The 25,810-nt window shown below is 42.6% G+C and overlaps 1 long non-coding RNA gene across 2 annotated transcripts in view; it reads right to left on the bottom strand.

Moving 5' to 3' along the window:
- Positions 1 to 1,306: 1,306 nt before the first annotated feature.
- LOC115082051 overlaps positions 1,307 to 25,810 on the bottom strand; it is a 119,517-nt gene continuing 95,013 nt past the window's right edge. For both annotated transcript variants that reach the window (XR_003854061.1, XR_003854062.1), the window contains 3 exons: positions 23,573 to 23,629; positions 13,544 to 13,570; positions 1,307 to 1,331 (listed from right to left, as the gene is read on the bottom strand). This is a non-coding gene — a long non-coding RNA (uncharacterized LOC115082051). The remainder of the gene's footprint in view (positions 1,332 to 13,543; positions 13,571 to 23,572; positions 23,630 to 25,810) is intronic.

Genomic DNA, 25,810 nt, shown 5'->3' with positions numbered 1-25,810 from the left:
TTCAAAGGGGCCTTCTCCCTAGATATATACCCATTTACTCATGGAGAATACCTTTGAAAAAATTCCCCCTAAGAAGGCAAGGGTTTTATATATATTATAAATGTTATATTAACATGAATGTTGTTCAGTCATTCAGATGTTATATTATGCATTATAAAACAACTCTGATCTAGAAAAAGGACATTTATTTGATGTCAAAGTTCCAGAAGAGGTTGCTATGGTCACTATAAAACTGAGAGGATTTTTACATTTTTTAAAATTCCTTATTTACAAATCTATAATAATTCATCTGCATCCACGAGTTTAAGAAGAAAAAAAAAACAATACAAAACCAATAGAAAGGAAAAATAATTTAAGAAAGAAGAAACAAATGATTAATTGCTTAATCTACAAGTCCACAATCATGAGAGGATCCAAACACAATTTATAGGAAATTATAGAGCAAATACAGAAGCAAAGGTTACATGACCATATTTGCACATCCAAAAATCCTAAAGCTACAATTAAACTAGGAAGATCATCTAACTGGTCAAGTTATTGTAGGTTGGATATCAGATGACTTATTGCCAAGAAATATCATAAGCTGGGAGGGCTCAAAGAAAATACATTTAATGCCCTGGTACTTGACCAGGCGTTTATAAGGAAAACACAAGAAAATGAGGTTTCCCAACTGTAAAACTAGTGGCTTTAAAAGAAGAACTACTTCTTTTTTAGGTAACTTTACAACCATCCAAAAACATTCCTGTCTAATGATTCAAAAGCAATGAATCTTTCACTTCATTTTAGGAGTTCTTGGCAAATGTAATGATCAGTGTAGATGAAACTGCCTGATTGGTGTCTGATCGTTCTAATACGGCTTTTAAAAGCAAAGTATCAGAGGCTGACTAGGGAGATTGCTCTAATCCCTCAGCCTCTTTCTTTTTTTTTAACTGTGGAAAATAAAATGCCCTAGAAAGGGGTGGCACCAATTAAATACAGAAACAACATTTTTTTAAGCATCTCAGCTGCAGATTTTGAGGGTGCCCTTGGGAAATCCAAAAGACACAAATTGTGCCTTCTCATCACATTCTCCATATTTTCCAGTCTACTACGAACAACTGTAAAATCTCTAATAAATAATTCTTCCTTATCTTCAAATTGTTTAATTTTATCCTCAAATACTAAGACTCGTTTATTTGAAATTTTCAAATCCTAAATTTCACAATTTCTACCAATTCATTGGCACAATAACATTAACTTAAAACACTTAAGGCAGTGCTAATAGTTTATGAGAAAACAAAGATTCAGAATAGAAACATGAAAATTACCTGAAGTTGATTCGATAATAATCTCTACAAAAAAGCAGAATAATTTCAGTTTCAAATATTCCTCAAAAAATACACTTCTTTAAAAACAATAAGCTAATTGAAAATGAAATACGAAGAAAACAGCAGTGATTTTAAAAACTTAAAAAAAAAACCAGATTATTTTAACTGATGTTTTAGTACCTGGAGTGCTTCTTGGTCCTAAAAAGAGCAGAGGGGTTTTAGTTTGTTTAGAATGTTATTAACAACATTTTGAAAACTATTTGAATGTCAGTAATAAAGAAAATAGTAGTGTTTTCAATGCGCTACTAAGATAATAAATACATTTAACTGATGTTGTAGTACCTGGAGTAGTAGTAGTTCCTACAAAAAGCAGAGGGGTTTTTGTTTAGACTTTTGCTTTAAAAACATTCATGAGAAAACATTAAGCTGTTGTAAATTGAAATATGAAGAAAATAGTAGAGGTAGATGTTCAAAGGCTAGCCAGGACGTTAACCAGATACAATTATCCACCTACCTTAACTGGGATATTCAGCAACACAGCCATGCTGCTGAATATACCCGGATAAGTTTTTATTTAGCTGGATAAGTTTTTCCAGCTAACTTTAGTCCTCAATAGTAGGTCTAACTTATAAGGTCATTTATCAAAGTGCGATTTGGCCTTATCGTGCTCATTAAGGTCTTATCATGTGCGTTAGAGCCATTATCGCGTGCCTACCACACATGATAATGACCACATCGTGACGGTATTATTTAAATGAGGGGAAGGGAAGGAGTGTGGGCAGGGTTTGGGCATGGTTATGGACCAGCAGTGCTGCGAGCAAAGTTTTCCACATTATCGCTAACAGCACCTCAGGAAATAACTACACCTTTTCCCATGGTGCTAAGGGTGCTAAAGTGTGCCACCTGCAACAGTGGCGGGCAAAAATGCACCGCCACGATGAGGTGAACTGAACAATTTTGCCCCACCCCTTTTTTAGCACAGCTCATCATTTTGCTATATATAGCAGAATGATGAATCTAGACATTATTCAGCTAACTTATGGCCTGATTCACTAAGGGGCAGATTTTAAAAGCCCTGCGTGCATAAATCAGGCTGGATTTACGCGTGCAGGGGGGGTATGCACGCCAAGCCTATTTTGCATAGGCCCGGCAATGCGCGCAAGCCCCGGGACGCGTGTATGTCCTGGGGCTTTGAAAAAGGGGTGGGAAGGGAAGGGGCGGGGCGCCGGTCCAGGGGCAGCCTGGGGGCGGTCCGGGGGTGGTCCGGGGGCGGTCTGGAGATGGAACTGAGGCCTCCGGCACAGAGGACAGCATAAATAACAAAATAAATACGTCCAATTTTATAACATGTGCGTAGCTGCGCGCACATGTTATAAAATTGGACGTAGATTTGTGCGCGCCAGGTTGTGCGCACAAATCTACTCCCGCGCGTAGCTATTAAAATCCGGCCCTAAGGCTTTTCCCCCATTCTGTGTCTATGGGAAAAAGTCTTAGTGAATCTGGCCCTTAACTAGATAAGTCTCAATATTGCTACTTATCCAGCTAAGGACCAGATTTATTAAAACTTTTTTCCCATTTATGGGAAAATCACCTAGTCAGTAAATTTCATTCTGGCACGTGAACGTACATGGGCGTGTGTTTGTCAGCACTCCCACATGGATGCATCCATTTTATAACATACGAGTGTATATGCACGCATGCTAAAAAATCGGCAGGACGTGCATACATTTGCACACAATTTTATATGGGTGCATGCAAATGCCGTGTCTACTGCATAAGTGGGGGGATTTTGTAAGATATGCACGCCAACATCAATACCCATTTTCCCCAGTCCATTCCCAGTTCATCCAGTTAAAAGACAGTACTTCCTTACCTGCCCCCCCCCCCCCCCCCCCCCCAATTAACTAGCCTTTCTCCTACCCTACCTGCTTCAACCCTTAAGAGACATGAGTGGATCTACCAGTTTTGGCATGCATAGATCTTTTCAAATCTTCCTGTTAATGAATCATGTACTAAGTTAGCCAGATAAATAGCTGCTCCCTCTTATGCACCTGTCCACCCACCACTTAGCCGGAGAAGTAGTTATCTGGCTAAGTGATGGACACTCAGCGCAGCCAGATATTCAGATATTATTTGGCTAAGTGACACTAAATATTGGGGCCCAGAGTATTTTTCAATGCTATGTTAACACAATGGATATTTTTAACTGATATAACATCTGTAATGGTTGATGAGCCCATAAAAAGGATATTATATGTTTTATAATTTTAAAAAATTATAATTATTATTTATATCCTGACATCAAACTTCAATATTTAGGGGTCAAATCGCCCATCTTGATGCTGGAAAAGAAGTTATAGGGCCTCATTTTCTAAAGTATCGCAGGCCTGAGATACTTTAGGAAATGAGGGGCGGGGGGCCGAAATGGGGGACGGGCCTGTGCTAGCTGGCAGCGATCGCACCGTCGCGGTGCGATTGCTGCCGGTTTCGCACCCATAGCGCCACCATAGAAGGTGTAACTATTGGGCGCGAACTCGGACGCGAAGAGGGCCTTATCTTTTCGGCGTCCGCAGCATCTTTGCGGAGTCAGCCCCGGTGACGCCCCAACTCCTCCTCTTCCGGGGCCGACTCCACCCCCATTTTGATATCGCACGCGATAAGGGACTTTTCGCTTGTGAAACGTCCCTTATCGCGTGCGATCCCTATGGAAAATGAGGCCCATAGTGAAATGCAAAATGGGTTGGCTGGTGAATAAAAAAAAAAACAACACTGCTTACCTGCAATAGGCTTTCTCTGAAGACAACAGTTCATCAGTCACACAGCTGATATCATCCAACAACACAAAAACAGAACACTTTCCTTTTTTTAAATTTTAATCTTTATTAGCTTTTAAGCAAAACATTGCAATTAACTAAAATAAGTCAGGGCAAATTAAGGCAGAAATTTGCATTAAGAAAATCAATTTAAGATAAAGAAAAATTACAATCCTCAGTTCCCTCCAAGTCCACAATTAGGAGCCTATACAGGAATATTAAACAAAAGTAAAGTAAAATATACATTAAATACAATAACCTGCTGTCAAATTCAACTTCATATTTAAAATACCTCTTAAACATTAAACTTCCTGAGTAACACAAGATTTGTCCCTAATAAAAATCTCCAGGTGATCGGGATCAATGAAAGTATACTTATTCCTCTGGTGAGTAATTAAGCATTTACAGGGAAATTTTAGGAAAAATATGCGCGCACACACACACACACACACACACACACACTCTCCCTCCCCCCCCCCCCCCCCCCCCGGGACTGAATCTTCGACCTTCAAGATAAAAAATATCTCCTACATAGTTGTATCTAATACAAGACATCTGGAATGATCTGTATCATAGCTCCATAAAACTTTTCTGTCTTATACTTAAAATGCAAGGATTTTTGGCCTCAATATATTTTCAAAAGATTCCATTCTAGAATATATATATATATAAAGGCAATCTTTTATGTTAGCAGCTAATGATGCCTGTATATTAGATATAGACTCGGAGGACATAGCGCTTTGCTTCTCAATATTTGAAACTCTATTGTTTAATTCTGTTAATTTAGAGGTAGCTCCTTCTGAAAAAAAAAAACCAGATAATTAAGCAATAAATTTACTCAAGTTGAATTCAGTTCTAGTTTCAACTGTCTAAATGTCTTCTAAAATAATTTAATCTGGTTCAGCCACATGTTCATTCTCACCCACTCCAGATTCACCCAAAGATGTGTGATAGAGTCAGGCACTGTTAACATCTCCTCTTCTATTGGTGTAGAAGTAACCATATTATCGTCAACATCAGGAGTCCAATAAGGCCAGGGCAGGAGTGGAAGCTTGCATCATACCACTGTCCAAAGATCTGGGTGGTGGAATGACAATAAAAACCTTCAATGAAATTGAAGGAGAATTTAAAGGATCTACACTTTCCAGAACTTTATCCCCATGACCACTGGAAAAGGAAGTAGAGTGGGGTGGAGGGGAAGGAGCTGCATAGTTCAGAAATGTCTCACATGAAGATTCCTGCAATGTACCTTCAAATTGCACAAAGGGATAAATCAGGTGATTGCCTGTTGGCCCTCTCACAGGAACATGAACAGCTGGGGAAACAAAAGTTTTCAGTTTTCATTTCCTTCCCTTTTCTTCTTGCCAAATTTTCCCCAAGGGGCACACCCCTTAGATGGACAGCTTTGGCATGCAGGCGGCATGCCACAGGGCACCAGGTTTTAAAGCACTGGTGTAGGACTCCAGGTCTTGGCTGTCTTCCTCCTGCCTGAAGAAAATTGTGGGGAGCACCAGCAGGTCTTACAGGCTGGCTAACTCTCGCTGCAGGGTGCTGTGTTTTGAAGCATTGGAACGGGACCCCAGGTCTCGGCTGTCCTCCTCCTGCCTGATAAAGATTACAGGGAGTTACAGCAGGTATTACAGGCAGATTCCAGCAGAACACTTTTCTAAGAGCTTTCCAGTAAAATCTTGAATATATCTCTGAGCATTTGTGTAGTTCTCACATTCTTGAGATCGTATAGCATGCCTCACTTCTATAATTAAGCTACTGAACTCAATTTCAGAAAGGAAGAAAGAAGTCTTGTGTGACTTATAAACTGTGGTCTTCAGAAAACACCTGTTATAGGCAATCAACTTTGTTTTCTCAAAAGACAAGAAGTCTGGCTAATCATATAGATAAGACTACCAAGCAAAAGAAGTACCTTCAAAAGAAAAATGAAGACAACAATTCCACCAACTGAGCAGAAATTGTTGACTGGTAGTCTTTGAGAATTTCCACAGCCTCTTGACTTTATTTCTAATTTGATTCATTATAATACAAGGCACATCAGTGAGTCTCTCCTGCATGTCATCACAAAGGCTAAATGAGAGTGCACTAATTTACATTAGCCACTGCAGAGGCTCTCAATGCCATTTCAAAAGCATCATATGCTGAACAGATAAGATACTTCTCAAACACCTGGCTTTGAGCCAATTATTGACCAGAATTTATCCTGATTTTTTGAGGGAGATAACTGGGAATCCCTGTGCCCCTTCCAGAATGGTGTTAAGTATAGGTCTGCTCAGGTACGTAGGATCACAGTATTCTGATATTACTTCCTACCAAAAAGATCCAACATCCTTCACATCCTGAGGAAACCAAGGTATGCTTCTTAGACGTTTTGGTCCATTTAAACATATTTCATAGACTTGGCCCATTATTACCATTTCACAGACTGGTATGGCAGTTGTGGCCAGTTAGATTTCTTAGACACTTGGACATGATATCTAATCATGCAATGCACAGTTAGCATTCTTAATAAATGAGTGCATAAAGCATGAACATTTCCACATTCCCTTATGCACCTCCTGGTACAAAGAGTGAACAGACACTGCCAATGGAGAGGCTACGCATCACTGCCATCAGCTTTTCTTTGACCTACAACTGAACAGTGATAGATTTCGCTATAGTCTGTACAAAATCAGAAAAGAAGAGAGCCTTGTGGAGACCTACTCCTAGCCTGTGAAAGAGAAAGGTCTAAATGAAGTTCAGATGTGAATTTCTCTTCAGACCAAATCTCCATTGTCTTGTAAGAAGATTGCTATGAATGCTCAAAGCTACTCTTAACATAAACTGGAGAAGATTGACTGCCTTTTGGCACTGCTAAATCACTCAGAGTATCAGAGTTGACCATCAATGAATACATGTGGAGGCTTCCTTCTTGGACACTGTCTTTCTATGACTCTGCATGCTTGGAGCTGACATCAAAATGTGACAAAAGCTCGATGAAGCGCCAAAGACATTCAGCTACACTGAAGAGATTACAGTATCACTCAATGCTTCATACAGAATCAAACCAGTTAGAATTCTTCATGTGCTGAGCAACTGCTTTTGCCACTTGCCTTCAAACTTTCTTCTCAAAGATTGCTGATCCAGAGTTGATAAGACTAAGCAAGAGAGATGACTTTCCTCACTGTGTCTCATGGTGTCATTTGAAAACTTGAAATTGAACCTCCAGAGACCAACACAGTGAACATTCTGTCTGGGAGAAAGAGCTTCATTTCACATGCAATTTGGGGTGGAAGTGCAAATGCCTTTATCCCCACTGTTCTTGGAGCCATGCATCATGCTGTAGTTTCCTCTTCCTGGATCTTTGGCGCTGTTTCTCCACACTCCATGCACAAGTGTTCAGAGCCTGATCCTTGATGTGAGTTGAAAGAATGAGATCTGTCTTGTTCTCTGAACGTATCCATAGGTTTTTGTACTAAAGGAGTCAATGCAAGAAGTAGAGAGATAGTGGATGCCCTTCAAGGGGCTCTGCACAAACAAATTATAATGCAACCCGTGAGGGAGGGCATGATACTCTATCTAATGATCACAAATGGGGATAATGTCTCTAATATCCAGATATGAGCTCACCTGGGTTTGATTTCACAAATTGGATACAGAGAGGTCACTCATGGAGCCAAGTGCTGATTTTCAAAAATAGACTTTGTCAAAATGGGGACATACCTGGAGGAAGAACTAAATTAAAAAAAGCTATTACAAAGGCAACACATGTACTCACAAATAGACGATTTTTAAACACACACATGTATATGTGAATATACATGCATATGTTTTAAAATCGCTGCACACGTGCGCCCATGCGCAGCTCTTAAAATGCACCTCTAAGTGGATCGCCAAAGAAGTAAAGCAAGGTGACAAAACATTTTTCAGATATGATCAGAGAAAGGAGGAAGGTCTGAGGTGGTATAATAAAATTGAAAGGTGACAATGAGCAATATGTGGAGAAAGACAATCAAATAGCAAAAATATTAAACAAATACTTCAGTTCGGTGTTCATTAAAGAAGACCCTGGAGAAGGACCACTGCTGGTTGACAAGGCCATGAATGGGAGTGGACTAGCTGCAACTCCATTTACAGAAAAGAATGTAAGTGAAGAGCTAGGAAAACTGAACGTGGGCAAGGCCATAGGGCCAGATGGGGTACATGCTAGGATACTAAGGAAGCTCAGACATGGGCTGGCGGGTCCACTGAAAAACCTGTTCAATATATCACTGGAAAAGAGAGTGGTGTCACAATGTTGTATAAGAATGGTTGTGGTCCTGCTTCATAAGAGTGGTAGCAGAGAAGAAGCTGGAAACTACAGGCCACTTAGCTTCACCTCGGTGGTAGTAAAATTAATGGAGACTCTGCGAAGAAAAGGATTGTAAACTATTTACAATCTGGTGGATTGCTGGACCTCAGACAGCATGGATTCACCGGGGGAAGGTCTCATCAGACAAATCTGATTGACTTTCTTCATTGGGTGACTAGAGAACTGGATCAAGAGGTCATGATGTGATTTACTTGGATTGCACACAGCGGCAGTTACTACCCTTAAAAGAATACATGGGGGCAATTAACTTTGACTGTCATAAACAAATTGATGGGCAGACTGGATTGATCATTTGGACTTTATCTGCCGTCTTTACTATGTTACTATGTAATGCATTCTTCAGTTATTGCATGGTCCTTGTGCTTCTTTGATGCCTTCAGCACACCAATACCTCTTCTCATCTTCAAGATGAGACAATCATTTTATTTTATGTATCTTGATGGTCCTTGGCAATATTCTGTAGCAAATGATACAGTGGGACACATCATGATCCTCTCCCAGATATTTGTAGCTGATTGGTGAAGGACATCTGAATGAAGTCTGGGTCCTTCTTGAAGCTGATCTTTTCTGCCATCATCCAAAAAAATAGATGATGCAAAATCAAAGGGTGAAACATTTTCAAAAAAGAGAGTTTCTGAAGATCCATTGCTGAATTCACCTCTGGCCTATAGGTAGGTCTGTGAGATACTTGGACTCTCTATTAGGTTTTCCCAGCTATGTGCTCTTCACTTCCCCACCAGCCCACACACACAAACATACATACAAAACATTTAGTACAATCACAACTCTATCTCATGATGCATTTCCAAACTATGTGCCAGGACAAAAGCTGCCAGAAATAACCAGTATGTGTCTAAAAGTAAATAAAAACAATTGTTCCCTTCTACCCAACCTTTATTTTCTATTCTTTCCTCATATCTGGCCGCCATGAAGGCACAACTTTCAAAGGAAACAGAGGGACAACCATGTCAGCCTTCAATCTCACATTGCTAGCATGCTTTCATCATTTCCCATCCCATTTCCATACTTTTAAGAAAGGTTAGGGATGCTGTCGACTGAAGTTTCATCTCCTACACACAAGGGATCTATCACTGCTGCATCTCCCCTTCATCTCCAGCACTCATGGCTTCATATAACCTACTCCTGCATGCATGCTGATACCTTCATCAACACAGCCATAATACATATTGACTGCCATTGATCATTCCAGGTCAGGGTTCCCCAAACATCTTCTCTCAGAACTCTGACCAAGAATACATGTCAGTTTTGGGGTGGGGAGAGAAGCAATGAGGGAATCTTGCCACTCCCTCTTCTTAACCCTTCTTTCAAGGTAGAAGAATAGAAACTCCAGACAGCATAAGATGCCTCTCAGCAATGGCAAGGGAATAAAATAGACTTGGCCCCTTTAAGGGCTGAAAGGTGCCACCTTTCAGTGATCACACTTCTAAAAGGCAGGCATTATGTGATCATGCTCATTGCTTGACTGAGAACATTGCCAATAACTCTGCTTTTCCCAGCAGCAACCCCAGCGTGTTACGATCCTGCTCGCGGAGCCCATCCCGTGAGCAAATCCTCCACCTACCGCTTCACTCCGATGATGCCGGTCCCTGTTGATGCGGTCTATGCCACCCCAGACTGCCGCTGCTTCACGGTCCGATGCCGCTCTCACAGCAGGAGGGGCCGTGGCCATCCATCTCCATGGCTGGGAAGCCACTGCTGCTCCTCTATCTTCACGACCTAGGATACCGCCTACTCCGCCTCCGTGGTGGGAAAGCCGCCACCGGGATTCCTACTAGCGTCCGGAAGCCGCTACCGGTGCTGCCTCTACCTTCACGGCCCTGCACCGCCGCCAGGACCTTCTCAGTGGCAGGAAGCCACCTCCAGCCTGGTTCCCCATGCGGCAGGATGCCGCCGCAGGCCTCTGCTCTTCTGGACTCTCCCTAGGCACGGGCGCGTGCCTCTTCTTCTGTATTTAAAAAGCCAGCGGAGGAAAAAGCCCTGCAGCCCTTATCAATGATGTCATCATCCATTGCCTGGATCAGCCCTAGAAAAGAACTCTGCTTCATTCCCTCAGGGCCTTCGGCTCTGGTCAGCACAGTGGTCTGTGGTCTTCATTTTGATCCAGGTCCTCTGTGTTCTTCCTGTGCCTTGATGGATCTTTGTTCCATGTTCTTCGGGTTCCTGGATTTCTTCACCTTGATGTTCCTGGTGTAGTCCCTCGTCAGAGCTCCCTCATCACTTGTTCCTGATGTTCCAGATGTCTAGTCGTCCTCATGTCCAGATGTCCTGTTGTTCCTGATGTCCGATATACCTGTCCTGACTCCGTCCGTCTCATCTTCAGCTCTTCGTCCCGTTCCCAGATCCCTCATCTGTTCACCTTTCCTGGCGTGCCACCAACGTGGTCCATGACCAGCCCATGGGGGGCTGTGTAGGGCACCTTGTGGTACAAGGCCTACCTTCTCGTCTGCAGTGCAAGCCTCCGGAAGATTCCTGTATTTAATACCTAACTTCTGAATCCTGAGTCTTGAATCCTGTTCTGGTCTTTGGAGTTCCTTGTGCTTGCTTCTGTCCATGTCTAAGACTCTGCCAGAACTTACTTCAGCATGGTCCGCGACCAGCCACAGGTGGCTGTGTAGAGCGCTCCCCCGTTCAGGCCTCTCCTGAATCTTCGTCATGTCCTGGCTTCAAGTTCCACTGCTTCTCCTGGAGTCTGCTTCGCTTCCAGCGTGGTCCGCAACCAGCTATGGACGGCTGTGTAGGGCGCGCTGCAATGCAGCACTCACCCAGTACTTTCTCCTGAATCCTTGCCTGAAACCTTCAAGTAACCTGAATCCTTGTCTGAGTCTTCTGAGCACCCTGAATCCTTGTCTGAGTCTTCTTGTTCCTGCCCTCAGTCTCCGTCTGGCCTCACGCACTCGTTGTTCCCAAGCAGCGGGTCTGGAAGGGCTATTGAGTGGCCGGAGGGCTACTCTTGAGACCAGCATTGCGTTGCTGGGTCTCATGGGTTCATGTAGGTCCAGTTGAAGGCTGAGCCTGCCTTGCTCCTGTTCCAGTTGTTCCTTGCCTTGTCTTCAGTCCAGCCTTGTTTCTGCTCTGCCCATGCTGGTACTCTCACCTCCCACTGTGTGCATCTTGGGGCTCCTCCCTGAACTTTCCCGTGGTCCAAGGGCTCACAATCGCCCTTGATAAGCGACCGCACCTCCGTGACTTGCAACAGGATCTGAAGGCCCGCAGTCGTAACACAGCGCTTCTGAAGTTGATCCACAAAGACCAGTACTAGGATCGAGATCGGTAGGGCAGGCATGACTTCTATCTAGTCTCTTTGTTTGATAATGGTAGGGTACACACACATTGATGGGTCCAATGTGTACTGCCAGAGGGGCCAATGTAATAAAGTGCTTTCAGTAGAGTCCAGAGATTAACCTGGAGTTGTGTGCATATTTTTGTGCGTAAATTTTACCGCTGATGCTATAGATTTAGAGGAGCCTCAAATGGAGAAGAAAAATGGCTAGTGGGGATCCCCAGGTTCTGCTAGCTAAAGAACCAAAGAAGTTCTACAGAGAGAAAACATAGCTGGCAGGGATCCCCAGGCCCTGCTATCCGAAGATCCAGAGGAACCCTGCATAGGTATACTGCTATAGACAGAATACAAGTATTTAAAATAAATAAATAAACTCCAGAGTGAGACTGATAATGGCTGGCAAGGATCCTCAGGCTCTACAAGCTAAAGATTTCAGGAGTGCATGCAGTCCTTCAGCTGCATAGTTGTCTGCCCTAAAGCTAATCCTCCAGCTGCTGACTGCACTGTCTGCTGTGCTATCAGCAGCATGGGTAGGAGGAAGAGCAAGTGGGGACTGATGGAGTGGAGAAGGTGAAAGAGTGTAGGTTATCAAACACACACACACAAACACACACACACACACACATCCCTACACTTCACCCACCCTCTCAGCCCTCTATTCAAACCCACGGAAAGAACTGCAAGACATACATGTTCATGCTACCCACCCAACCACCCACACACTATCCACAATACCCATGTTCATACTCTTCCCAGCCCAGTCCTCTACCCCCATGAAGCAAGGCACACAACACGCACATCTTCTATAACAGACATGAGGGTTATGGAATCACAAAATGCACTCTATGAAGTTACCATACACTTATAGACTTGTTTGTTTGTTCACATTCATTTCATGAAAAACTAATTTAAGAAAGTATCTTTTCAGTCAATGCATTATTAAGCTATAGAATTTGTTGCCAAGGATGAGGTCAAGGTTAGAAGTATTGCTGGATTTAAAAAAAGGTTTGGATGAATTCCTGGAGGACAGGTCTATTAACAACAAGTATTAGCCAGGTAGGTTTGCTGAAAGCTGTGAGTGAACAACAGGGAATGGATCTCCCCATTGAGATCTGTTGGATACTTCTTCAAAGTATCCTGGACTGAAGACAGGATATTAGGCTTAAAAGACCATTGGTTGGTTAGTTGTTTTTACTGTGGGCATATTTCCTTTCTTTTTGTGTTTTCTATACTGGAAAGCCATGTGCTATTTCTCTCTTCTTTGAGTAATGTCTAATATGCTGCTCGTCTTTTTATTTCTGGTTACACTATATGTCTTCTCTCTTTTGTGCATGCTTCCTTTGCATTCTTTCTTCTTACTTCTTAATGTAATTGTTATCCTCTTGCGCCTGCATTTCTTCCCACTTTTCTTTTTTGCTGGCTTTTACTCCTGGTTTAACGGATTTTTTGGGGAGTTAAAAACCCTGTTAAGTACCAGTGTTAACTTTCCAGAGAAAAATGCACACTAAAACAGGAGTGTACCTTTTTTAATCGGCCCCACAGTGTGATAACTTAAGAACAGCCAAAGAGCTGCCTTAAAGTTAGCTAAATAACTTATCTGGCTAACTTTAAAATATCCACCTAACTTTGCTAGTCAGCTAGTGGCTGAATATGTAAATCATACATTTTTTGAAAAATTAATGTTTACACTTTTACATATCATCTTTTACAATATGAGGAAATTCATAAACTTTAAAAAGAGTATAAATAAAAATATATTTACCGAATATAGTTATTGAAAATGGACCTTCTATAAAAAAGCAAAGGTTCATAGCTTTAAAATTTAATTTCAGAAAATCATTAACTTAGAACAATTATATAGTAGTTCATACATTGTAAGGACATAGCTGAAGTTTTGAAACAAAAAGAAAAGAAAATGAAAATAAGCAGATAATTTTATTCCTGCTGGGCCCAGCTGCTGAGAGAAAGTGGCTATGGTAGCAATCATGGAGTATGTCAACATGGAGCCAATGAGCCAGTGCACAGGTCCTGTTAGTAGCAGAACAATGATCACTTAGGCTCTGGTGTGTTTTCTTTTTGTTCCAATTCAGACGCACATCCTTTCTTTCTCCCTTCCTTTCCCTTGCCCACTGCTTGCAGTCTTCTTCCCCCAATGCTCTAATCTCTCTCCCCTACGAGTGCTCTCACTCCTCTCCTCCTGCCCAGTGTTTTCACCCCCTCTCCTCTGCCCAGTGGGTTCACCTTTCTCCCTCACTGCTCAGTCCTCTCATCTCCCCTGCCCCCCCCCTCCCCATCTCTCCCAGCTATGACTGCCTCAGTTTCCTGCCAGGGACCCTGCACTAAGTGCTCTCACCTCTCTCTCTCCACCCCTCCCAACACCCAATGCTCTCACTCCTCTTTCCTTTGCCCAGTGCTTTCAATTCACACTCCCTGCCTATCCAGTATATTCAACCCACTTTCCCTATTGTTCCAACCCCTCTCTCTCCCTGCCCAGTGTTCTCAACCCTCCCACCCTCACCCAGTGTATTCTTCTCTCCTCACCATCTGCTCTCATTCTTCTCCACCTTATGCTTCCATCGCTCTCTCCCACCCCATTTCAGTCTCCCTGCTTACCTCCCTTGCAGGGTCATTCATCAAAATGTGTTATGGCATTAACACATGCAATAAAGCATTAACACATGCATTAATGCCATGACGCATGCGATAATAATGCTACTGCATGGCACGAAAGCAAATTTTGGCAAGGGGCAGGATTAGGCAGGATTTATGAAAATGAGGGGCAATACTACACCTTGCAATAGCATAATGCATGCTATTGCACGGTTTTAACACCAGAAATAACTCCACCAAAATGGCTGTAACACAATTCATTTTTATAATTGCATTTTGCCTATTTCTGGGCTTGAGAGAGGTGCTGGTGGTGGTTTAGGGGCCAGTTTTTCATGCACAGTGAGATATACGTACAGCACAGTACACCTCAGTGAAGATTTGACTTCATTTGGAGTGACAAAAATCTCACAAAGATGACATTTTGTACTATGTTATCTCACACTAGCTTAATGGTACCCTGTTATAGAGTCCATCAAGCTAGGGTAAGAGAACATAATAGAAATGTCATCTTTCTAATTGCACAATCGAATCTTTATGGGTAGAAATCTCTTGTTTGTTGGGGAAGACTATAGTGATAGGAGTATACTACTGTCCACCTGGTCAAGATGGTGAGATGGACAGTGAAATGCTAAGAGAAATTAGGGAACCTAACCAAAGGGGTTATTTTGTAAGCAGGGGGCGGAGTCGGGGAGGGGAGGAATCAGGGCGGCGAGGAGGCGGACGCGGTGGTAACTTATCTGGTGGCAATAAGGTAAGACCCATTATCGCCGCCAGTAGTGCGCCCAATAGCGCCACCTTTCACTGTAGTGCTATTGGGTGCGAACGCCGGCAGCGATAACACCATAGTGATGCAATCGCTGCCGGCTTTCGCAGGACTGCCCCCCGTCCCCCGTTACCACCGGGATTCACCATTCTCTGTGAGAATGGAAAATCCCGACCCAAATTGATAGTGCGGTAATAATGGGAGATTTAAATTACCCCAATATTGACTGGGTAAATGTATCATCGGGACATGCTAGAGAGATAAAGTTCCTGGATGGAATAAAAAGACAGTTCTATGGAGCAATTGGTTCAGGAACCGAAAAGAGTCGGAGCAATTTTAGAACTAATTCTCAGTGGAACACAGGATTTGGTAAGAGAGGTAATGGTGGTAGGGCCACTTGGCAATAGTGATCATAACATGATCACATTTGAATTAATGACTGGAAGGGGGACAGTAAGCAAATCCTTGGCTCTCGTGCTAAACTTTCAAAAGGGAAACTTTAATAAAATGAAAATGAAAAAAAATTGTTAGACAAAAACTGAAAGGAGCAGCTACAAAGGCAAAAAGTGTGCAAGAGGCACCTGTTAAAAAATACCACCCTAGAAGCACAGTCTAGATGTATTCCACACATTAAGAAAGGTGGAAAGAAGGCAAAACGATTACCGGCATGGTTAAAAGGGGAGGTGAAAAAAATCTACTTTAGCCAAAATATCTTCATTCAAAAATTGGAAGAAGGATCCAACAGAAGAAAATAGGATAATGCATAAGCGTTGCCAAGTTAAATGTAAGACATTGATAAGACAGGCTAAGAGAGAATTTGAAAAGAAGTTGGCTGTAGAGGCAAAAACTCACAGTGAAAACGTTTTTAAATATATAACAACATGCCATGCTGGGTCAGACCAAGGGTCCATCAAGCCCAGCATCCTGTTTCCAACAGTGGCCAATCCAGGCCATAGGAAGCTGGCAAGTACCCAAAAACTAAGTCTATTCCATGTTATCGTTGCTAGTAATAGCAGTGGCTATTTTCTAAGTCAACTCAATTAACAGCAGGTAATGGACTTCTCCTCCAAGAACTGCTTCACTTTTTTGAAGGAGTTAATAAACATGTGGATAAAGGTGAACCGGTAGATGTAGTATACTTGGATTTTCAGAAGGTGTTTGACACATGAGAGACTTCTAGGAAAAGTAAAAAGTCATGGGATAGGTGGCGATGTCCTTTCGTGGATTGCAAACTGCCTAAAAGGATTAAATGGACAATTTTCTCAGTGAAAGGAAGTGGACAGTGGAGTGCCTCAGGGATCTGTATTGGGACCCTTACTTTTCAATATATTTATAAATGATCTGGAAAGAAATACGACGAGTGAGATAATCAAATTTGCAGACACAAAATTGTTCAGAGTAGTTAAATCACAAGCAGATTGTGATAAATTGCAGGAAGACTTTGTGAGACTGGAAAATTGGGCATCCAAATGGCAGATGAAATTTAATGTGGATAAGTGCAAGGTGATGCATATAGGGAAAAATAACCCATGCTATAATTACACAATGTTGGGTTCCATATTAGGTGCTACAACCCAAGAAAGAGATCTAGGTGTCATAGTGGATAACACATTGAAATCGTTGGTAACGTGTGCTGCAGCAGTCAAAAAAGCAAACAGAATGTTGTGAATCATTAGAAAGGGAATGGTGAATAAAACGGAAAATGTCATAATGCCTCCATATCACTCCATGGTGAGACCGCACCTTGAATACTGTGTACAATTCTGGTCGCCGCATCTCAAAAAAGATATAATTGCGATGGAGAAGGTACAGGGAAGGATTACCAAAATGATAAGGGGAATGGAACAGCTCCCCTATGAGGAAAGACTAAAAAGGATAGGACTTTTCAGCTTGGAGAAGAGACGGCTGAGGGGGGATATGATAGAGATGTTTAAAATCATGAGAGGTCTAGAACGGTGTGAATCGGTTATTTACGCTTTCGGATAATAGAAAGACTATGGGGCACTCCATGAAGTTAGCATGGGGCACATTTAAAACTAATCGGAGAAAGTTCTTTTTTACTCAACGCACAATTAAACTCTGGAATTTGTTGCCAGAGGATGTGGTTAGTGCAGTTATTATAGCTGTGTTTAAAAAAGGATTGGATAAGTTCTTGAAGGAGAAGTCCATTACCTGCTATTAAGTTCACTTAGAGAATAGCCACTGTCATTAGCAATGGTAACATGGAATAGACTTAGTTTTTGGGTACTTACCAGGTTCTTATGGCCTGGATTGGCCACTGTTGGAAACAGGATGCTGGGCTTGATGGACCCTTGGTCTGACCCAGTGAGGTAATCAAATTTGCAGATGATACAAAATTGTTCAGAGTAGTTAAATCACAAACAGATTGTGATAAATTGCAGGAAGACCTTGTGAGACTGGAAAATTGGGCATCAAAATGGCAGATGGAATTTAATGTGGATAAGTGCAAGGTGATGTGTTGCAATTCTGCTTGTGGGTTAGGCCCACAAGCAGCCTCTCATCTCTGTGAGGCCTGGAGGCCGCCGCTGCCGACACCAGTTCCACCGCTGCTCACAGCCGCTGCCACAGCGGGACAATGCCATCATTGCCCTGTCTCCGCGGCAAGAGCCGCCAACGTCCCTCTTCTTCTGTGCAGCCAGGAGGCCGCTGACGCCACTCCTCGTTGGCCCAGAGGCTGCCCTTGTCCGTTCTGCACGGCAGGCCCTGCCATGCTTCCATGCGGCCAGGAGGCCGCCGATGTGGGACCTTCTTGTGCCGGGTACCTCTTTCTCTGGAACCCTCCTGCTGCAGGGAATGCCGTCCTCAGTCCTCGCTGCAGCTGCTAGGGCTGCCCCCCAGTTTTCTCCTGCGGTGGGAGCCATCTCGGGCCTGCTTTTCCTGCTCTGCAGCATGGCTGCTGTCCCTGGTCCTGCCTCCTTAGGCGCGAGGCCTTGCCTCCTCTCCTGATTTAAAGAGCCAGCAATGGGTGAAGTCCCTGGCTCTTCCTCGTGATGTCATCCTGGGTGTTACTCTTCAGCTCTATAAAGATGGCCTTCCTTCAGTCTCTCATCGCCTTTGCAAGGAGTTGGTTAACTCCTGGAGTTCCTTTGGTTCCAGCTCTTCGTTCCAAGAGTCTTCTCTGCTTCACCTCGCTTCTTCAAGGCATTCCGATCTTCATGGGAATTCTCTTGCCTTCATCTGTGGTTCCTGATCCTTTGTCTTCACCTTTGTTCCAGGTCCTGGTCTATCGGATCCTGTGTCCTCGTCCATCTCGTCTTCAAGATGTTCCTGTCTTCAGATGCTCCTCCCTCCAGATACTCCTAGTTCTGATGCTCCTGCTCCAGAGGTATCTGAGGATCCTTGCTCCTTGTCGCAGATGTCCCAGATGTACGTTGTCATCTAGTGGTTCCGATGTCCTAATGTTCCAGTGTACCAGATGTCCTTTGTTCCTGTCCTGACCCTGATGTTTCCTTCACCAGCTCTTCACCCAGCTTCCAGGTTTCTTTTGTCCATTCTTCATCATGCAACACAAGTCTCAGATGTACCCTTGCTTTTAATGTTCCTGATCCGAGCTCCAAGTTCCGAATCTTGAATCCTGAGTCTTGCATCCTGTCCCCGGTCATCGTAGTCCTTGCCTGATTCTGTCCATGCCTAGACTCTAGAAACCACCAAGGCAATTTGAATGTAGTGAGTGGTTTTTGTGTGGGAATTGGTAAATTGTTTTGTTTTTGGTTGTTATAGGGATATTAGAAGTTTTTCCCCTGAGGAAGCCTGCTTGACAGGTGAAACGAAGATCTTCGTCGGGGATTAGTACTGAGCAGTACTTATTGAATCACATTGTGGCAGTAATTAATGGAGGAAAGCCGTAGAGTTGAAAACTACTGGAATCTGCATTGAAAAGCACTTTAATGAACTACATGTGATGACTGAGATGAGATCTTATTGAGTACATGATGTTTATATAGGAGTCACTGTAAAACATTATGATATGGTGCTAGAAATGATGTGTTAAATAAATTGATGATTATATTTGTTCACTGCCTATATGCTATTCAGTATGTGATGTTTTAATGTGTGGCTGATTATATTGTATGTATTTAGGGGGTTGTATTAGGATGTATTATTCTTAATAAATGTGTTTTAAAATTATATATGAGATTAATAGTTAAGGTTCTCCTTTTGTGTTGGGTGATAGACTCTAGAAACAGCAAGGAAGGCTGTCTAACAAAGCCGTGAGGGCAACAAAACAGGATTAGCAGCCAAATGTCCAAAATGGATTTCTTTATTGCAAGGTAACACGAGTGTGTGAAAAGTGCCCGCTTGTACCTGCAGTAGTCTAACAGGGTAGAGGCATGGAGATTACTTCTCACTAGACCTTTACTTATGTTGATAGTCTCTTCCCATTTCTTTATGAAATCCTCAAAACCATTATTGTCTTTGAAAAATGGTTCTTCCGGTAGCATAAGTAAAGGTCTAGTGAGAAATAATCTCCATGCCTCTACCCTGTTAGACTACTGCAGGTAGAAGCGGGCACTTTTCACACACTCGTGTTACCTTGCAATAAAGAAATCCATTTTGGACATTTGGCTGCTAATCCTGCTTTGTTGCCCTCACGGCTTTGTTAGACAGCCTTCCTTGCTGTTTCTTCAGTCCTTCACTTTTGAGGATCATGTCCTTTTCCCCGTGGAAAGACATTTTAAGTTACAATGACGGGCATCTTAATCAATTGCTACTGGAAGAACCATTTTTCAAAGACAATAATGGTTTTGAGGATTTCATAAAGAAATGGGAAGAGACTATCAACATAAGTAAAGGTCTAGTGAGAAGTAATCTCCATGCCTCTACCCTGTTAGTCTACTGCAGGTACAAGCGGGCACTTTTCACACACTCGTGTTACCTTGCAATAAAGAAATCCATTTTGGACATTTGGCTGCTAATCCTGTTTTGTTGCCCTCATGCCTAGACTCTGCCAGAACCTGCTCCGCTTCAGTGTGGTCCGCAACCAGCCATGGGCGGCTGTGTAGGGCACGCCCTGGTGCATGCCTCTCCTGAATCTTCCTTAGTATGGTAAGATTTTCCGGATATCAACAGAGCCCCTGTCGGTGGTACCCGGCCCCCTGAAGAAGGAGGTTTCTCCGAAACACTCAGTGTCGGGGCAACGTCAGAGTCGACCATTTTTTCAACATCTTCACAAGGCTCATTGACGGACAAGGCAAGATAAGTACACTTCCGGATTTAAGCGTGCGAGCAATCCGTTTATAAGTACTTACAGACTCAATGTGCATAAAAGGGCAGCTTTTTTGGTAAAGCGCCCCTTACATTCAGCCCACTGAGACCAATGATTAAAATGTAATTGAATGCTATCAAAAGCTTACATTAGCTTAGCTTGTTGGCATCTAAATATGAGGTCTCTATGAGCTTATCCACTCATGATATTATTTCAGGATCTTTAATGACGTAGTAGGTCTCCTGAATCTTCATCATGTCCTGGCTTCACCTTCCACTTCTTCACCTGGAGTCTGCTTCACATTCAACGTGGTCCGTGACCAGCCATGGCAGCTGTGTAGGGAACGCTGCAATGCAGCTCCCATCCAGTACTTTTGCCCAAGTCCTGAATCCTTGCCTGAGACCTTCGTTTAACCTGAATCCTTGTCCAAGTCTTCTGAGTAACCTGAGTCTTCATCCAAGTCTTCTGAGTAACCTGAATCCTTATCCTAGTCTTATGAGTAACCTAAGTATTCGCCTGAGTCTTTTATGTAACCTGTTTGCCTGTCTGAATCCTCTGAGCATCCTACATCTCCATCCTTGTCTGAGCATCCAGCATCCTTATCCATGTCTGAGCATCCTGTATCTTCATCCATGTTTGAGTATCCTGTACCTTCGTCCACGTCTGAATCCTTGCCTGAGTTCCAAGTTTCCTCGCCTCGTCCATGTCTTCACTTCTCTTCATCTCGTCCAAGTCTCCAAGCTCCTTGTCTTGTTCCTGTTCCAGTACCATCTCTTGTCCTCAACCTCTGTCCATCCTATCGCATCTGCCGTCCCAAGCGGCAGGTCTGAAAGGGCTATCAAGTAGCCAGAGGGCTATCCCAGAGACCAGCATTGCGTCGTTGGGTCTCTTCTGGTACAATGGGTTTGGCAGAGCTCAGGCTCCCTGGTCTTCTAGCTGTCCGCCTGTGCTTGAACACGTCTTACCGCAGTGCTTCCCTGGAGTCCTCTGGGGTCGTGCCAAGTTCTGGGCACACTAAATCTCCCTGAAATCAGAATCGCTTCCCATCGCTCCCCCAACATGATGCATATAGGGAAAAATAACCCATGCTATAGTTACACAATGTTAGGTTCCATATTAAGAGCGACCACCCAAGAAAGAGTTCTAGGCATCATAGTGGATAACACATTGAAGTCATCGGTTCAGTATGCTGCGGCAGTCAAAAAAGCAAACAGAATGTTGGAAATTATTAGAAAGGGAATTATGAATAAAACAAAAAAATGTCATAATGCCTCTATATTGCTCCATGGTGAGACCGCACCTTGAATACTGTATACAATTCTGGTCACAGCATCTCAAAAAAGATATAGTTGCAATGGAGAAGGTACAGAGAAGGGCGACCAAAATGATAAAGGAGAATGGAACAGCTCCCCTATGAGGAAAGACTAAAGAGGTTAGGACTTTTCAGCTTGGAGAAGAGACAGCTGAGGGGGGATATGATAGAGGTGTTTAAAATCATGAGAGGTCTAGAACGGGTAGATGTAAATCGGTTATTTACTCTTTCGGATAATAGAAAGACTAGGGGGCACTCCATGAAGTTAGCATGTGGCACATTTAAAACTAATCGGAGAAAGTTCTTTTTCACTCAACGCACAATTAAACTCTGGAATTTGTCGCCAGAGGATGTGGTTAGTGCAGTTAGTGTGGCTGTGTTTAAAAAAGGATTGGAGAAGTTCTTGGAGAAGTCCATTACCTGCTATTAATTGATTTGATTTAGAAAATAGCCACTGCTATTACTAGCAATGGTAACATGGAATAGACTTAGTTTTTGGGTACTTGCCAGGTTCTTATGGCCTGGATTGGCCACTGTTGGAAACAGGATGCTGGGCTTGTTGGACCCTTGGTCTGACCCAGTATGGCATGTTCTTATGTTCCGAGATTTTCATCACTCCAAATGAAGTCAAATCTTCACAGAGGTGTACGTCTCACTCTGCATGAAAAACTGGCCTCTAAACCGTAAACCATCACCAACACCTCACCTCGAGCTATTTGATGCCCCTCCTATAGGTATATAAATACTTGACTACTATGAAGACCTTATAGATAGTCTCTGTCTCTGTCTCTCAATCTCACAACACAAGCTGCAAAATAAGTTTACTGCATCATGCAAAGCACTATGTTACCACATGGTGCAGTAGTTAAAAAATTACCCTAAACATGCCCCTTTTTTTTATTGTGGGTGTTATCCATGTGTTATTATCACATTTTGATGAATCTAGGGGTTGATGATTTCACCCCTCTCTTCTCCCACCCAGTTCTACTACCCAGACTTTCCTCCATCTTCCCTTGATCTTACCTCCTGCAGACCTGTACACTGGGAATGGGAAGAAGCCCTCCTAAGCAGAGGCTTCTTCTCCCTCCTCCCACAGTTAATTGATACGTCAGCAAAATGAGCCAATCAGTTGTGGGAGGTGGGCCAGCAACAGCTCAACAGGTCTTTCTCTCCTCCTCCTATGATTATCCTGAATGCTTTTCAATCCTTAATCTCAATTAAGAAAACGCTATCTGGTAATACTTTGATTGATTTTAGATTGTTAACATATAAATTATATTTGCCTATCTTTGCTTAATGTTAATTTTTTTTACAAAATGAGGCAATTTTCAAAAGCCATGTGCCTAGGTAAATGGCTATTTTACCTGCATAAATTGGTGCTCTGGAAATTGCCTGCCTTTTTCTCAGGTAAAAAACCCAGGTCAGGGAAGACAACAACGTACAGAGTTTTGTATTTTCAAAACTACACATGCTGTTTTTTTTTCCAGGGAATATCTCTGTGGGTGCTTTTTTTCTCCTAGGCAATTCGCTTTGAAAACTGGTGCAAAGTTTAAATACCCACGGGCTTTGCATCCAGCTGCTGACACTTGAAAATTGCTCCCAATAAGTATTGGCTAGTTCTGTTGCAAATACTGATATAGAGTCACTGAAGTGGAATGAGCTACACCTGAAGAATGCAATACCTGAAACAGACAAATATTTGTACATTCATCCCCATTTAATTTTCAATACAACCTAGGCTAGAAATATTCAAATAAGCAACTATAACAAATCGCAAAAAATTAACTATAATTAATGCTGAATCATTATTTTACATTCACATATGAATATTTTAATATAAAACATTACAAATTCCTAAGTTAAAGTTCTGTTACATTACCTTCTTGTGCAGCTGGTTTGACAGTTGTTGTTGAGGATGGTGTAATGAGCCTGAAATCTGATTAAAAATTAGAAAAAAAAAAGACTACATAAAACACTTAAATCAAATGTTTAATAAGAAAGGGTCACAGTCACATTTTTTTATAAGCAAGAGATACATTTTCTGAAGGGTTCTTCTCATTGTAAATCCCCCCATACAAAATATTTGACTTTTAAGAAAAGGATGGTCTATACTATTTAGAGGAATATATTGTGTGTAATTAAATGGCCAATTCAATTTTGAAATATAATCCACTCGCCATCATAAGCAATATTCAACAACTTATTTTATGCCTTTTGTGCTATTACAGCAGCCAGAGCAAAAGTCAATGAAATTTCCAGGTATTCTTTTCATTTTGCCATGGACTTCATTTCAGAAGTTAAGGCACTGTGTGTTGAACATAACCCTTATCTGTTGTGAAATGCAGTTCTGTAGCTGATTATTTTGTTGTTCTTGTTGTTGACAGAGGCCATTAATAGTTAACATTTGCTGAGTTAGCCCCTACTAATGTCAACCTTCTCTTTCCACCAAAAGAAATGTCTTTAAATCTGTAAAGATACTAGACTTCTATTCATTATAAGGAAGTTTAAGAGAGTAGTGGCCTATGCACTCCACCTACAAAACTTAACATTGCACCTTTGTTATTTCTGGCACAAGATTATATATTTATTTCTATTCTATGTATGACTATGGAATAGTCATCATACTGATATCCAATATAAAAGTACATCAACTACAATATAACCCTTTTTGACCCAGCAGTTTCTTCCTGCTTCTTTTGGACCTCCAGTTAACTCAGAACCAACTTTTATTGGGCTATGTTGTTATTAACCTTCAATCATAGCTATCCAGACATTTTTCTACTTATTTTACTTGCCTTCACAACTCATGTTTCCTAAACATTGCAGCAATAGACCCTGACTGGAGGTTATTATGCATCAGGGTTCCTACAGTAACCTTGCAATTATCGACCGTAAACTGGGCTACTAGGTACTGCTGTTGTACAATTACAAAGACTCCTTCATTCAGGTCCTGTGAATACTGCCTCTGCAGCATTCTCAGCCTTGGTGAACCTACATACCAGAGAGCTCTCTGGATTTGACCCAGAAATTCTGGAATTCTAAAAAGAATTACCATATCTCTGAGCCAATATCAAAATTTCCATGTCCTGCTGCAGAAGCAGGCCTGGAAGAAAACATCTCCTGGGCGCGTGCCCTGTAGGAGATCCATCAGGACCCACGCACCAGATGAAGAAGGAATGTGCCATTGTGTCTCCTGCATAAAGAGGTTAAGCAGGGGCATCCTTAGCATTGTGCACACAGGGCTCATGCCCCTACATTCTTTGGCATCTGTTGGGCCATAAAGAAGTAGAAGCCTGTTGTGGCAGCCAAAGAACAGGCCCATCAGGTCTGCTGGTACATCCCAGCATAATGGCAGCCGGTCAGGAAGAGGCCCACCAGCGCACCCCAAAATCTAAAGAAGGTCCCAGGGCCTCCTGCAACCTGAGTGAGGAGGAGGCCACAGGGACCCCATTCCCTGCAGATACCATGAAAAAGAGAGGGAGAGATCTGTGTGAGACAGAGGGAGTATGAGTGAGTATATGCGTGTGTGAGAGTGTGAGAGAGAGAGTTTGTTTATGAGAAAGAAGGAGCATGTGTGAGAAAGAACTTGTGTGTAAGAGAGAGGGAGCATGTATGTGAGAGCATGTGTGCATGAGAAAGGAAGCATATATGTGTGTGAATGTGTGTGTGCATGCTTGTGCATGTCTGTGTAAAAGAAAGAGGAAGCAGGTCTGTGTGTGAGCATGTTTTTGTGTGACAGAGGAGGAGTATGGCTATGTGTGAGCATATGTGTATGAGTGCAAATGAACATGTGTATGTATATAAGAGAGGACAGAAAGTTTGTGTGCCCACTCCCCACCCCTACTAATCCATGAAAATCTCAGGATGACTGGAATTCAAAAGTTCTCAGGTATGCGAACCAGAGGAGCAAAAGACTTAACACACAGGCCAATACAGTAAAGCGCGGCCGCGGTTACCCTGTTTTTAACCCGCTGTGTACGCACATTTTGGACGCGTATGTCTAACCCGCGATTCAGTATCCGGTTTTTCGCGTCCTTACCGCTTACTGAAATTGATGCGTATCCCTTTTCGCCCACCGGCTGTATATGATATGTTAATGATCGGATTAGCTATTCCC

The sequence above is a fragment of the Rhinatrema bivittatum genome, unplaced genomic scaffold, assembly GCF_901001135.1.
Source record: "Rhinatrema bivittatum unplaced genomic scaffold, aRhiBiv1.1, whole genome shotgun sequence".
NCBI classification, from domain to species: domain Eukaryota; kingdom Metazoa; phylum Chordata; class Amphibia; order Gymnophiona; family Rhinatrematidae; genus Rhinatrema; species Rhinatrema bivittatum.
This window is presented reverse-complemented; position numbering and strand designations above follow the sequence as displayed.